This window comes from Gymnogyps californianus, chromosome 4 (genome assembly GCF_018139145.2).
Source record: "Gymnogyps californianus isolate 813 chromosome 4, ASM1813914v2, whole genome shotgun sequence".
In the NCBI taxonomy this organism is placed as follows: Eukaryota; Metazoa; Chordata; class Aves; order Accipitriformes; family Cathartidae; genus Gymnogyps; species Gymnogyps californianus.
Genome location: NC_059474.1, coordinates 72,439,320 through 72,453,193, shown reverse-complemented (window position 1 = coordinate 72,453,193; position 13,874 = coordinate 72,439,320). Strand labels below are relative to the sequence as shown.

Here is a 13,874-nt window from a genome sequence, read left to right as displayed (position 1 = left end):
ATATGTTACTCATTTTTCAGGAATAAATGTTAGTAAAATTAAGTTCTCATACATCTTGTCATTACACAATAGCCTGAACTCTGACAATTGTTGTGCCTTTGAGGGATATAATATATCATGTTCTGCAATCACTGGAGGGGTTAGTAATCTCCAGTTTGATTTTTCCAATTCTAATTTTCATATCAAAGGCAATATCTACATGCATTACAATCACCCTGGCATGGTATAAATTAATTGTTACTTATCAAGTACTTTACCATAAACTTTCTGTAACATTTGAAAATGATAAAAATAGGTTTAAAAATATCTGGATACTTAACAACAAAGCTTCTGAGAATGTATCTTTACGTCATTTTGTACATTGCATTGCTTGTACATAAGCTTACATTCTTGCAAAACAATAAAATATGTGAATAAATATGATACTTTTCAGACTCAAATAGTGAATTCACCAAGAAGAGAGTATTCTTTAGAAGGACTCGTGAAACCAAATCAGCAATATCTTCTTGACTGGAATGGTAACTACTGCTACATTTCCACAAACTGCTACAGTTTCTCCTTGCTTCTCTTTATTAAATGCTGCCATCCAAACATTTGGCAACTAATGAGAAGAGCCATTGAAGCACATACTTTTGTTGTTCAGTGAACTGATGATGTTCTTTGTATTTAGGATAGGATCACAGCATCTATTTTCTCTTAAAACATGCAACAGGATTGAACAAAGGACCTAATAAAAAAAGCTTTAGTTTTGTTCATTTTCTAATTCTTTTATTCTAATGCCTTTAAAAACTGTGCTGCAATGCATGATTGTTAACACTTAGTTTGCTCTTTACTATCTGTTTCTCCTGAGAGTTTCCTTCACACAGATACACAGGCCAACAAAATATTTAAGTTTCCTTCTTTAATCAAAAATAAATGGTAAACACAGACACAAAAATTGTTGCTGTACACTGTTGAAGAGAAATAAGCTCTGGACTATTACAGTCTTGTCTGAACTATGAAAATGTATTTGCTACACACGCACTCAAGGACTAAAATCCAGGCTTTATTTTAATAGCATTTTTTTTAATAGCATTCATCATTCCTCCTAAATATTCTTTTTTCCTTTACTTTTGCTTCAAAAAGTAAAGTAAATAATTCACTGGCAAACTTAATTGCCTGTATTAGCTATGCAATCATGCAAACTTGCACAATGATTTCTAACTATTAAAAGAAATATGTATTTAATGAAGGTTTATTTTTTGCGTTAAGTATCTAAATCTGATCTGCAAACTGTCTCATTTTCATTTCAGGCAGAGAACATACAGGAACCACAGTTTGCTTAATTGAATTTAATTTTTTGTACGATATAAAGCTTTGAGCCATCATCATTTTGGGATTGAATTACTAGGGTAAGTGCCGAATCCCAGTACACCCATTACTAGAAGAGATTCATGAAAATAGTTAAATATAAAACATAGCTCATAGAAGTGTGAATAGTTTTATTCCTAATCAGCACAAATTTTAAGTTGTATATATGTGTGTATACATATTCATGCACACACTACATTTAGATGTTTTTACTTCATATTCCTGAGTTAATTTCATTTTAATTTCTTGTTAATGAAATTTATAATGTTAATATTTGTATTGATTCCAGCACCCTTAGTCCAGGAATAAATCCTATTGACTAGAAGTTTAAATAAAGGATTGCAGGGTTTTGTTCAGAGCAGCCACGAGGTGAAACATAAATGTTTGCCAGCTTCAAGATGATTCCTCTCTAGGTCTTTTTTTTTTTTTTTCCCCAGGGTGAGAAATGACACAATTGAAGCTGAAGATGCAAATGAAATACAAAGCGTCTTAATCTGCTCTTCAGACTGATAATTACTTCAGATTAAATGTCTTCTGAGCCATGTATGGGTATTCTGGTAAAGTTCCATGGCTAACGGTAACAGGTGTCAGGATAGATGATTTACTAGTTACTTCTGAGACTATGAAACATTATATTACACAAGCATGGAAGAATCCAAATTGCAAAGGTGACTTACTTTTTCAAGCTATGCAATATCTATATAGAAAAGTATAACAAAACCAGAGGAATTTAGAGTTCTTTGTTTTACGGTAAAGTATGCCTGCTTATTTTTTTAAGTTGCGCTCTATGTCACTCACACCATTGAACTGTCATTGAAAGATGTTTCCCTATTTCCCTCCATCCCATTCAAATCAGTTCTCTATAAACTTAGTACACTAACCAGATGGATAGCAAAACTAGCACTCCAAGGCAAGGTGATTTCATAGCTTCTCTCAGCAAATTAAAGCAGTACAAAAATAAGCCAGGAATTTGCAATTTAAAATACTACTGTAGGGAGAGTGAAAAAAAAAATCCTTTCATTTCCTGCTTCCACTCTGGGTTACTTGTGTGATCTTAAATCACATCATATACAACACAGTGTGATATAATATGGCAGAAGCTGACCCTAAGTAACCCAAAGAAGGAAATAAATCTGACTTTTGCCCTGAGCACAGGACCCAGACTGGTCATTTTAGGACATTCACACAGGATCACAGAATGGTTGAGGTTGGAAGGGACCTCTGGAGGCCATCTGGTCCAACCCCCCTGCTCAAATGGGATCACCGCAGAACAGGCTGTCCAGAACCACGTCCAGATGGCTTTTGAGTATCCCCAAGGAAGGGGACTCCACAACTTCTCTGGGCAACCTGTGCCAGTGCTTGGTCACCCTCACAGTGAAAAAGTCTTTCCTGAGGTTTGGAAGGAACCTGCTGTGTCTCTGTTTGTCCCATTACCTCTTGCCCTGTCACTGGGCACCACTGGAAAGAGCGTGGCTCCGTCCTCTTTGCACCCTCCCTTCAGGTATTTGTACACATTGATGAAATTCCCCGAGCCCTCTCTTCTCCAGGCTAAACAGTTCCAGCTCTCTCAGCCTTTCCTTGTACGAGGGATGCTCCAGTCCCTCAATCACCTTAGTAGTCCTTTGCTGGGCTCTCTCCAGTATGCCTGCGTCTTTCTTGTAAGTTTGAGTATTACTGGCGTGAACTTTACAGTTATACTCTGTACTGATGGCTTTGGACCACAAACAGAGATCAAAAGGCTTATTCCCTGTGTCACATTCCATGTACTCATTTAATCTGCAGCTTCACAAAACTGAAGTCAGCAAGACCTTTGCTACAAAGCGCTTCTCTCAGTTTTGCAAGAAATTTTCATCTCTAGGCTGCCCATATTACTTTGTAAATCAGGGACATTTCATTGAATAATGACCTCTGATTCATACATTAAAGATCTAGAAGGTTTTGTTTAGTATTCACAATACCTCAGATATATATATGTTATAAACTTCAGTAATAGCCTATATTTGAAGTAGCAGTGCAGGCACTAAGTCAAAGAATACGAGCCTTACCATCTGATGAAAATAATTTTGCAAAGATAAGGACAATTTAAAAAAGTAGAAGAGGTATAAGGCTACAAAGTGAGTTTACCTGGCTGGTAATTGGACATAATTTAACTTGAGTGACCAAAATCAGTGCAATCTGATTTGCACGACACACTGTCCATGAATTCACTGACTTTGTAGATTCCAAAGGGGTCACATAGCCCAGAGATTATGGTCACTTCACTCATACAGTAGTCCACTGAGCATGACTGCAAGACAAAGTCTTCCTGGCTAAGCAGGTCGAGACCAACTTTACAACAAAGGATGTCACTTCATCCCACAGTTAAAGAAGTGCTCTTTCTTTATTTATAAGAACGTTATTAGATAATTACATTCACTGGGACCAACTATGAAGGAGAAATTCTGCTGGCAGTAGATCAGCGTAGTACGTGAAGATCTTTACACTTTGCTGTATTGTGAAATATAATGAAGTGGTAAAGGACCAAATCACTGACAGGAGAACAAATAAGAAAATGCTAATTCTTACATTAGGTGTTTCCACAATAGATAATCTTACATACTTTCCCTTCTACCCATCATTTCAATGAGATATGAATCTGTGAAAATAATGAAAGATATGAAGCTGTCAGCATAATTTCACACAAAGCACAGATTGCTGAAAGTTTGTCACCAAGGTCAACAACAACAACAAAAGTATTAAACTAGAGATCTAACCTTAAATACAAGGACTTCTGTCAGGAAAATGGAGAACAATGATGGCAAGTCTCCAGTCCCCAGTATACCAGATGAGAGTGTGAGCAAGCACTAGATAAAAGCTGAAAGGCAATGTTAAAATTAACCTAGATAACACCTCTTATCTGGAAGAGTGGACAAGTAGTAGATTTTTCCAATATTCCTTTTTTTGGGGTGTGTCCTTCCAAAATATATTTCATCTAGAAAGTGACTTTTTATTTTCAAATAGATACGGATGCCCTGAACTTTAATGAATGCAGATGATATACATTGCCTCTAGCTGAACACTACAAAACCACTGTTAGCTTCATTTGCATTACCAACTACTCACTTGTTCCATATGTCCACATATCTATGAAAGCTTTGAGGTCTTCATTTTTCTGTCAGATGCTATAAAAATTAGTTAATGTGTTTTTTCTTTCAGCATAAAAAAAATTTCCATATACAAAGTCATGGTTTATTCAAATTCATAAAGCCAACTACAGAGCTTTTGCTGCTAGTAGTAGAGCAAGAAGCAATAATGCCCTGCACTGATTTTTTTACTGCCTGGCCTCAAAATTGACATTCCTATCACCTCAACATTTGTTTTTCTGCTGTAAAAGCAGCTACATGCTTTATAGTAGGAAGTACAAAAACACATTTCTCTTTCTACATTCCTATTGTTTGCAATTTTGTTAAAAGTCCTTAAAAAGAACTTGAAGAGAACAACAGGGTACAATCAAAAGGGGAAACAAACAAACAAACAGCTATCAGCAGCCAACCACATGCCTTACTCTCATCTAACACCATCTTAGTATTGTGACCTGAATGCAGGTTGGTATCTGGTCTTCAGGAAAACGATGGGAAAAACAGTTTTATGCAACTAGTAGTATTACAGAGAGGGTAAGGACAGGGGTTTCCAAGTGAGCAAGGATGACAGGTTACCTGTGATTAGGGAGACTGCAAGGAACACACTGCACTCCAGAGCAAATGGCGACAGGCAAAGATTGTGGTTGAAACTCCATCCAAAGTTGTGGTCAGGAGGGAGTACCTGTGGATTAGGAAGCCATTTAACAAGTTTAGCTTCTCAAACTGTTTTTCTGCTTTTAATAGGAACTTTGAAAACTGATCTGCAGACTTTGGCATGGGTGGAGGGGATCTGTTTCGCTTTTATTCCCTTTGGCACATAGTAGGCAGATTCGAAATGCTTATGAGATTGGATAAATAAAATGGATTATTGTCTTCTTTCTGCATCAATTGAATTTTTAACTAAGTTGTGATTTCACAGCCAACCATTGCATTCATTTAAGTCTCTCCAGTTGCTACTTCAAGGCAGCATAGAATTTACCAGCCAAGCTTTAATTTTAGTTGTGTTTTTTTATTAAAAAACAAAACAAAACGCACGAAAATGCCAGAAAAAAACCCCAAACCAAACCTCCAACAAAAAAATACCAAAATCCAATCTGTAACTTAGAAGAAAACCAGCCTGACACTCCAAACTGGGATGAATGTTCAATGCAAAAGAACAACATAAAACAATAAATAAATAATACTAATAAAAGAACAAACCCAAAATAAAAATAAGGGTGCTTCTCTTTTCTGACAGGCAGGTATTATTTATTTAATTTCTAATTTTTCTAAGTATTCTATTTCCTATTTTGGAAGCTTTAAAGATCTTTTTAAGATCTATCCTGTTGTAAGGAAAAGAAACATAGTTAGTATTTGTTAGAATCTGACTGCTACGAATCTGTGCTAAACACCTACTTAATATGTATGTAAAACTGCATATTTTCCAAGTAACACATACTTATATTTTTACATTTTTTTAGATACGTACATACATTTTATACCATTATAAAATCTCTTCACCTTTTGAAATCCAATAAAATTGTAGTTTCCTCACACCTATAATGAACTGTTTCATACTAGACAAGGCCAAAATGCACATAAATAGATTGTGAAACCCAGAGGCATCTGATTCTGTTGAAAAGATCTTTGATGAGGACAAATTATAAATAGAAAAAGAAGTTCCCTTTTTTTTTTTTCCAACAGCCCATGGTTTTCAAGATATTTTCAGATTCTGCTTTTCTGATAACATAAGCTGAAATTCACACCAAAAAATAGAGTAGACTCAAGTGTGACAGCATCTATTTAGGAACAAGCATGAGGCAGCTGAATAAAATGCTCTTAATCTGAAAACTTACTTCACTGAGCCAGCAGAGAGAATAATATTAAATTACGTTTACCATTATGTAGCTAATCTATTAAAACACGCTTCTGATAATTAATCAAAGTATTCAGTATATTCTAAGACTCATATGCAGGAAAATGTATAGGGCACTAAAGTGTTTTTAATTTTATTATTATTATTATCAAACGTCCATTTAAATTAAACATTAAATTTTGACAGGAGAAGTCATTAGAAAAAGCTGCTTAGTTCCTATATTAACCTGTTACTTAATGCGGCATGTGCTGCACAGAGTTACAAGAAATGAAAAATACAAACAGGTGAGATAATTTTACTTTCTAAATGCTTATCTATGAGCTTTTTTAGATTGTCATAGCCGACGGATGCATTGGCCACCTGTCCCAAATCACACTACAAAAATGTTCCCACATAAACACTAATTATAAACTTCCTACCCTCCCTTTGAATAAGTCTCAGGAGTAGAACATAACTCCATTACTACATATTAATGAATTAGTGGCTTTCCTGGTCTGCCTTACCACCCTAGCTATAAATGAAAACCAAGAATATACTAAGACATACCTGAAAAATAGATGAGAGATCCACTGATACTTGGACAGAGCTGAATTGCCAACTTAGTTTTTATTTACCTTTATATAGATTTGGGGTACATATGAGCTCTGACAGTGGGTACACTCTGTGTTACACAGAAAAATCTACCTTGAATTTGAGCCTTCTCAGCTTCCTCCATCCTCTTCTTGCTTTCCAACAGTAGAGGAAAATTTTTGTGTTTCTAATGTAACATTACAGTGCAATTTCATAGTACACTGATTCAGGTTAAAACAATCCACCAAAAAAGAAATCAGTAAAGTTATGAAAGAATCATATTAAAAAAAAAGTCTAGTTGTCAAGGGGAGAGGGGAGATACTCTTCTACCCTGGTATCCATAGTCAGATAAGGAAAAGCTGAAATGGTTCATTCTGGCTAGAATGAACCATCTTAGATTATAAAAGTAACTGTTTTTAACATTTCAGGAATGTTTTTATTATTATTGTTTTGGCCAATAAGATTTGGCAAAATCTATTCAAATTCATGAATTGTTTTGTATTCTCAGAAGTGGAAGCTCTAGTAAATAAAGAAAAATAAAATACACGTGTTTTTACAGGCTAAGCCAGGAGTTTGCTAGCTGCTATTCCACTTTAGACTCTCAAGCAGTACAGGACTCCATTATAAGATCTTAAAAAGCATAAGACTTAAGAAAATGGTGTAAAAATAAAAAGGCTTCTCTACAGAATTGTGAAGGGAAGGGTAAGTCACTAGAGATATGGAAATGTATGGAAAAGAGTGCATTTCTAGTATGATATAAAAATACGGGAAAGGACTAAGAAAAGGAGTTTTAAAGAACAAAAATATTATAAAGGGAAGGTAAAACAATTCAGACGAAATATGAGCTCTTTTGCACAGAGCAAGAAATTGTTTCATTTTCAGGCTCCACTTGAAGTTGCAAAACAAATCTTTCACTACAAGAGCTTTTTGGTTTGGGTTTTGTTTTTGGGGTTTTTTGTGTGGGGTTTTTTTTTTTTTTTTTTTTTTTAGAAAAAAGAAATCCAAGGTTTAGGCAGTTATGTAGTAGTTCAATGGGTATGAAAACGTGCCAGCAATTTAATCCATTTCACATTCAGAAGCCTCTGAAGTTTGAGAGCACATTTGGTCACATATATACTTAAATTTGTTAGACTTAGTCATAATTTCTAAACATACTCTCCATAAGTCCTTTTTCTCTTGAAAGAAACATGTGCTGCAGAATAATGAATACGAATTATGCAAAGAAAATCTTTAAAGAAATTCTCCTTGCATATTTTAAACCTGTTAAAAAGTTGAGTTTGAAAGACATTGTCATCCAGAGAGATTCATTTCTTTTTATAAGAAAAACCATCACAAAATTGTAGTACAGAACATGTCAGTTAAGTTACTCTAGGCAGAGAAATTTGTGCCACAGCTATTCTTTTGAATTTCTGTAAGGCTAGAAACCTTACGCTATTCATATTCTAGAAAGTAAAAATATTTTTAATTCAGCACCTTACCTCAACTTGAAGTTAAGACAAAAAGAAAAGCTTAATGTTACCTGTCTGACAAAACTTCTCACATTTAAGATGTAAGTTATCTTAGAAAAGTGATTCAGCATGGAAGATGGAAGTCTGCTGCCAGCCTCAGGATTCAGCACCACTAAATTCAGCAGCAGCTCCTATAGGAACTACTGGCAACTCTAAGTGAAGCTCTTCCTCAAGAGTTCAGTTAGAAAAGGGATAGACACAGAAATGAGCAAAGCAATACCAAACTCATTACACTTTTTAATTACAATGTAAAGAATTCCTGCCATGCCTAGACCTGGATTTTGCTTCCTTTGCCCAAAGTGAATCCTCTCCTGGGTGCGCGGAACATGATCCAGAAGCCAGCTTTAGCTTGGTCACCTATTCCTTCTCCTAAACGTACTTTGGAGGCTACAAGTAGTGTCAAGTCTTAAAATCTGCCTAGAACTCCTCTTTAAATCTAGCTATAAAATAATCCTTGCTTTCAAGTTCGGACACTCTTTCTAAGTCTAGCCTGGTAACACTTAGCAGACACACAGGCAAACGAACCAATTTCCAGCAATTCCTCTGAATCAAGAACTAACTTTAGTTCAACTTAGCTTCCCACAAATTCAGCCCTAAATAAAAAGTCAACCCTAACTTTGCTTGATCTTAGTCCAGGGGTCATATTTTGCAGGACCTGATTAAAATTGTAGGGGATGGTAGTACTTCCGGAACCCATCTTGCATCCAGGTCCAGGCCTTTCTCTGACCCAAAAAGTTACTGAACTACCATGCTTGGATTGCACCCCTAACTGTTGTTCACCCATGCTGGTAGATTCTTCTTGACTTACTATGTGTTTCTTTGGTCGTGGGGTTTTTTCCTCCCTTTTTTTAGCACCAAGCATTGAATTCCCACTTGCAAACTCAAATTCAGTTAACATTCTACACACAATACAACTTCTCTCAGACTCAGCCCTCATCTGGATGCACACCCAAACTTAAAGTTAACAAAAAGATAGTAATCATTGCCAGAAGCAGACCTAGAACCTTACTTGAATCACTTTGCCTCTTTAGCTTAACATCTAGTCTTGCCTCCTGACAGAGCCTCCACAAAGGCCATCCGATAAACTTGCTGACAGAGCAGAATCTCTCTTAGCTGAAGCCCAGAGAGATCCCTGATAAACTCAGCCAAAACCTCCTTGATGGTGAGTAGTTGGCAGGACAAAGAAACCTTGATGGGTGCAGGACAAAGAAACCCTGATACCGAACATAAGCTCCCAGGAAAACAAGAATCAGCAACAACTAATGTCCTATGCCTGCTTAGGTATCTATACTAAAAAGGTATTAAAAAAAACCAAACTAAAACAACTTGCTACCTACCCAAAAGGAGCCTCTCTGCACAAGATCTCCGGGACAGACGGGACCATGGCCAGGAACGCCTGGCTGACTCCGGCCTCCATGGCGTGGATCACCTTTAAGCGAGACTTTTCCATCATCGATCAGACCCACTCCTGGGAGCGACTTGGTGCTCAAGGGGCAGTAAAGCCAGAAACTGTTGTGAGTAATAAAGAGTATATAACAATGGGAAGTGAAGGAAGTTCCCCGGGATTTTTTTCCATTCTTTTCTAACCTTATACTTTACGGTCACTATGTAGTCAGCCTGCCTCAATATCCCAAATACTTGGTACTTAATAAAAGAATGAGCTATTCATTTGTTACCTGTTTTTTTCAATTTTTTAGTAGCTGTAACAAAAAAACTACACAAGGCAGTTCTCCTTTTGTTCTCTTCTTTCAGTCTATGTTAGCTGGAAGAGTGTTTTTACAGATGTCATTTTAGCACACAGAAAAATGACACTTGTCTCCCAGAAGAACTGTAAATAAAGTTTTTATTCCCTCTTTTTACATTATATTGGAGATGCATTTTCATCCCATCAGCTTCGTTGTTTTTGTACACGTTGAGATACATCAGACTACAAATTAATTTGAATTGGTACATTGTAAAATAAATTAACATAGAAGTACCCTTTCAATTTTATAAAATTTTTGGTCTACAGTCATAAACAGGAACTTTGAAAACTGATTGAATTTAAGTTTATTTTTGTAATTTCATGGATGAAAATGATTATCATTAACTTTTTTTTATCCTTAGGCACCTTTAGGTATCAATATGCATTTTGGTACTGACCCAAGTCTCATGATTTTGAACACTTAATATGTAATAAAATTTCAGTAAGATTAAAGGAAGCTAACAAGAAATAGCCTCTTCCCACGTAAGACCTTCCTGTCAGCACTGCATGTCATTCTTACATACGTTGTTATTCCTGAATATTTCAAAGTTGGTAAACTCAAAGACAAGGAAAAAGGTATATCTGTCCTGAAAGAGATCTACTGATTCAATAGTTAGCAGCAAAAGAACTTCAGAACAATTGATGCAGAGTTCTAGTGAAACCAACCAGACCTGCATTGTGTCTCACCTGCAACTCACTAAGTCGTCCAATAACTTAAAGAATGCAGCATCTTCCCTAACTTGCATTCTGTGCTCTGTTACATGCGTGGAGTCACTGTTAGCAGTGATCTCAGGAGCATAAGGAGGAAAAAAATCACTGTGAAATTCAGCACCTCGTTAACAGTAGCAGATTGTTGGCTAAGAGTTCCTTCAATCCAAAGTCCAACTACAGTTCATTAAGTAAAAAATACCCACCTATCTGCCATAAAATTGACAAATTTGGAAACAGTTACTCAAAATTAGGTTATAGTTCTGAATCAACTGAAATTTGTACACCAGAAACAAAATTCCTGATAAACATTCATAGAATTGGATAAACAAATAAATATTGTTCTAGCAATTTACAAGCTTTTCCTACACGGGGAGGGGCGGGGGGGGGCACAGAGCAGAAATCACTCTGTCCTTTATCAAATCGTTTTTAAAACATTTCTCAGTCATACTTTCTTCACACATACCTGTGCAGAATAGGGCTTTTTCATTAGCATCCCTTGATTTTGTCATATCACCATTTGCATTTTTTCCCACTCCAGAGAAATTATTTTCAGGATTAAACATTTAAGGAGCTAATTTTGCTTTAGAGAAGTAGACCTTATGGGTCAAATCTTAGTCATATTATAAGCATAGAAACTTTGTTCTTAAAAGGTAATTTACTTAGAAGGTGAAAGGACTGTCATTTACCAATGGGAAATAAGCCAAAATGAAAAATCTAAAATATTTATCGAGTGTCCTCCTGATTCTGCAGACAATTTTTTCCAGGTGTACCAGTCATCATAAAAGCTGAAGAAAAAGTTTTTACTACAAGCAGTAGTGCAAAATAGTACTGCTACAGGTTAGCATTTTCATATAAGTATTACGATGGTCAGAGACTTAAGTTCAGGAAAAAAAAGAGAAAATACATAGATGTAATCATAAACCATTCTTAAGGTTTTCTAAGCAGCCCAGATTTATGAGACTTCGTGTAACATTTATCATCTTATTTTCCACCTCAGCCTGCCTGCATTGCTAGTAAATGTCGTATGTGACATTCAGTTGTCATTAGCAACTAGTCATACATACTATTTTCTTTTATCATAACTAATAATTATTAGTTGTACTGAGCAGATAGAAAGCATGATGTAGAATTCATTCAGATTGGAGCACTTGTTCAGATCTGCTGTAGAACAACACTTCCTTTCCTCTGCACACATATGTCTAACTATCAAAGTATCTGTAGGATGCCCTGAAATACCAGGTTCCTTATTCTGCAAACATATATGCTGACTTTTAATTTATGAATTTACTAACCTTATTAAAGCTAATCACAAACATATAAGAGAGGGATGCATGTATCTGAAGGACTGGGAGTATCTGGCTTGGAAAAATGGATTTATATCATAGGCAAGTTAAAGAAATGGTGATTCCTAATAACATTTAGAAAGCACAGCAATAGATGAAAAACAGATAATCCTAATAATTTTTGGAAAATAAACACAAGTATATGCAGTATTAGTTCTATTTTGACTGTCTCAGTAACAGATGACCTACAATGCTATAACATATACTCCAGTTACGAAGAAGAGAATAATGATTTTAAATTTCAATACTTAAAACTAAAGCCACTAAACCACCTTAAAAATGGTAAATCTCTACAACAGCACATAAAAAAGGATAACACAAATTTCAGTCATTCCATGTTGATATTCTTTATATCAAAGAAAACCGTATACTTAAAGCAAATACTTAAAAAAGATGACATTTATGTCCATAAATATAAGTAAGCTAAAGTAACCACTCTTTCATCAATTCAGAGCTAGTCATAAAAGCACAAAATTGAGAATAAGTGATCTGTCAATATTAGCCCTAGCCAGCTGTTTCAAAGATCTTGGGTTCAAGTCCTTGCTCCACTATGACCTGTATGATCACAGCTAACAAATAGTTTATCTGTACTTCAAATCCCATGGTGCAAAGCCGACTTTTCAGATGATACTTGCCCTCACAATGAAATGAAGGAAAAATAGCAGTGTTAAAATTCGGAATAAAATTACTTTAAAATAAAAAGTATTGTTTCAGATACTAGCAACAGATTTTAGCCAAGCATGAGAAACTGTGTAATGTACAGGTCTTAGAAGGACTGACCTCTGAGAGCATAGGACTTTTTGTCAGGCTGATTTGCTACAGGGCAATACAGATTAATGGCAATTAAATACATTTCCTTCATCCTCCGTCTACTATTTAGTTCTGATATGGGACTGATATACTTGATATATTAGAAATGTTTGAAAGAACAAATTTGAGGCATATTCAAAAGAATGAGAACATGACCATCCCACCAAGAACAGACAAAAGATTAAATAAAAAAGGGTCAAGAATTAAATAAAGTCTCCAGATTAGGACTGAGACACAATAACAAGGTATTCAGGAAGGGTGAAAAAGAAAGCTTGCTTTCCATTGTCTGCTCTTAGTGTGATCTGTCTGGAGGCTTAGTTAAAAGAGGGATGTTCAAAGAACTGCTGCTTACTTGGAAGAATGGAAAATCCTCTTCGAAAACATTTGTAAAAGGAGTATTTTTACATAAAATAAAGAGGATAAAGGTTAATTGGTACTGATTCCATCCTGAGAAAGTCATGTGATGATGTAGTAACCTTTATGCTTATGAAGGCCCAGAGCTACCACAAAACACTATCAAAAACTCCACGCAGACTTTATACAAGAGAAAGCACAAAAAAGCTCAGAAGAGATCAACTATCACCAGCATGCTCTCTCACTCCCTCCCAGACAATTCCAGAGAATAACAACTGTGTCCTGTTCTAGAAGAAGAGAAAACCAACAAACCACCACCCAAGGGTCACTGTAACCCAGGAAACAGTTTTATTGATAGCCCGTACATACATGACTCTACATTTTTTTTTCCCCATTAATTCTATTTCTACTACCTCAGCCAACAAGGTCATCCTGTTTCTGTAAAGTGATTTGGTGCTCTTGACAAATAAGTTGCCTGTGCTGTATTTTTATGTTTTAGTATGATAAATT

At 35.7% G+C, this 13,874-nt stretch overlaps 1 long non-coding RNA gene across 2 annotated transcripts in view; it reads right to left on the bottom strand.

The window, feature by feature from the left end:
• The window catches only part of LOC127015853 (uncharacterized), a 132,665-nt gene that overhangs the window by 23,648 nt on the left and 95,143 nt on the right, over positions 1-13,874 (bottom strand). Inside the window, exons 4-5 of one of the 2 annotated variants that reach the window (XR_007766391.1) lie at positions 5,046-5,151; positions 4,104-4,204 (exon numbers count right to left, since the gene is read on the bottom strand). This is a non-coding gene — a long non-coding RNA (uncharacterized LOC127015853). The remainder of the gene's footprint in view (positions 1-4,103; positions 4,205-5,045; positions 5,152-13,874) is intronic. The other variant, XR_007766392.1, reaches the window with a different exon arrangement.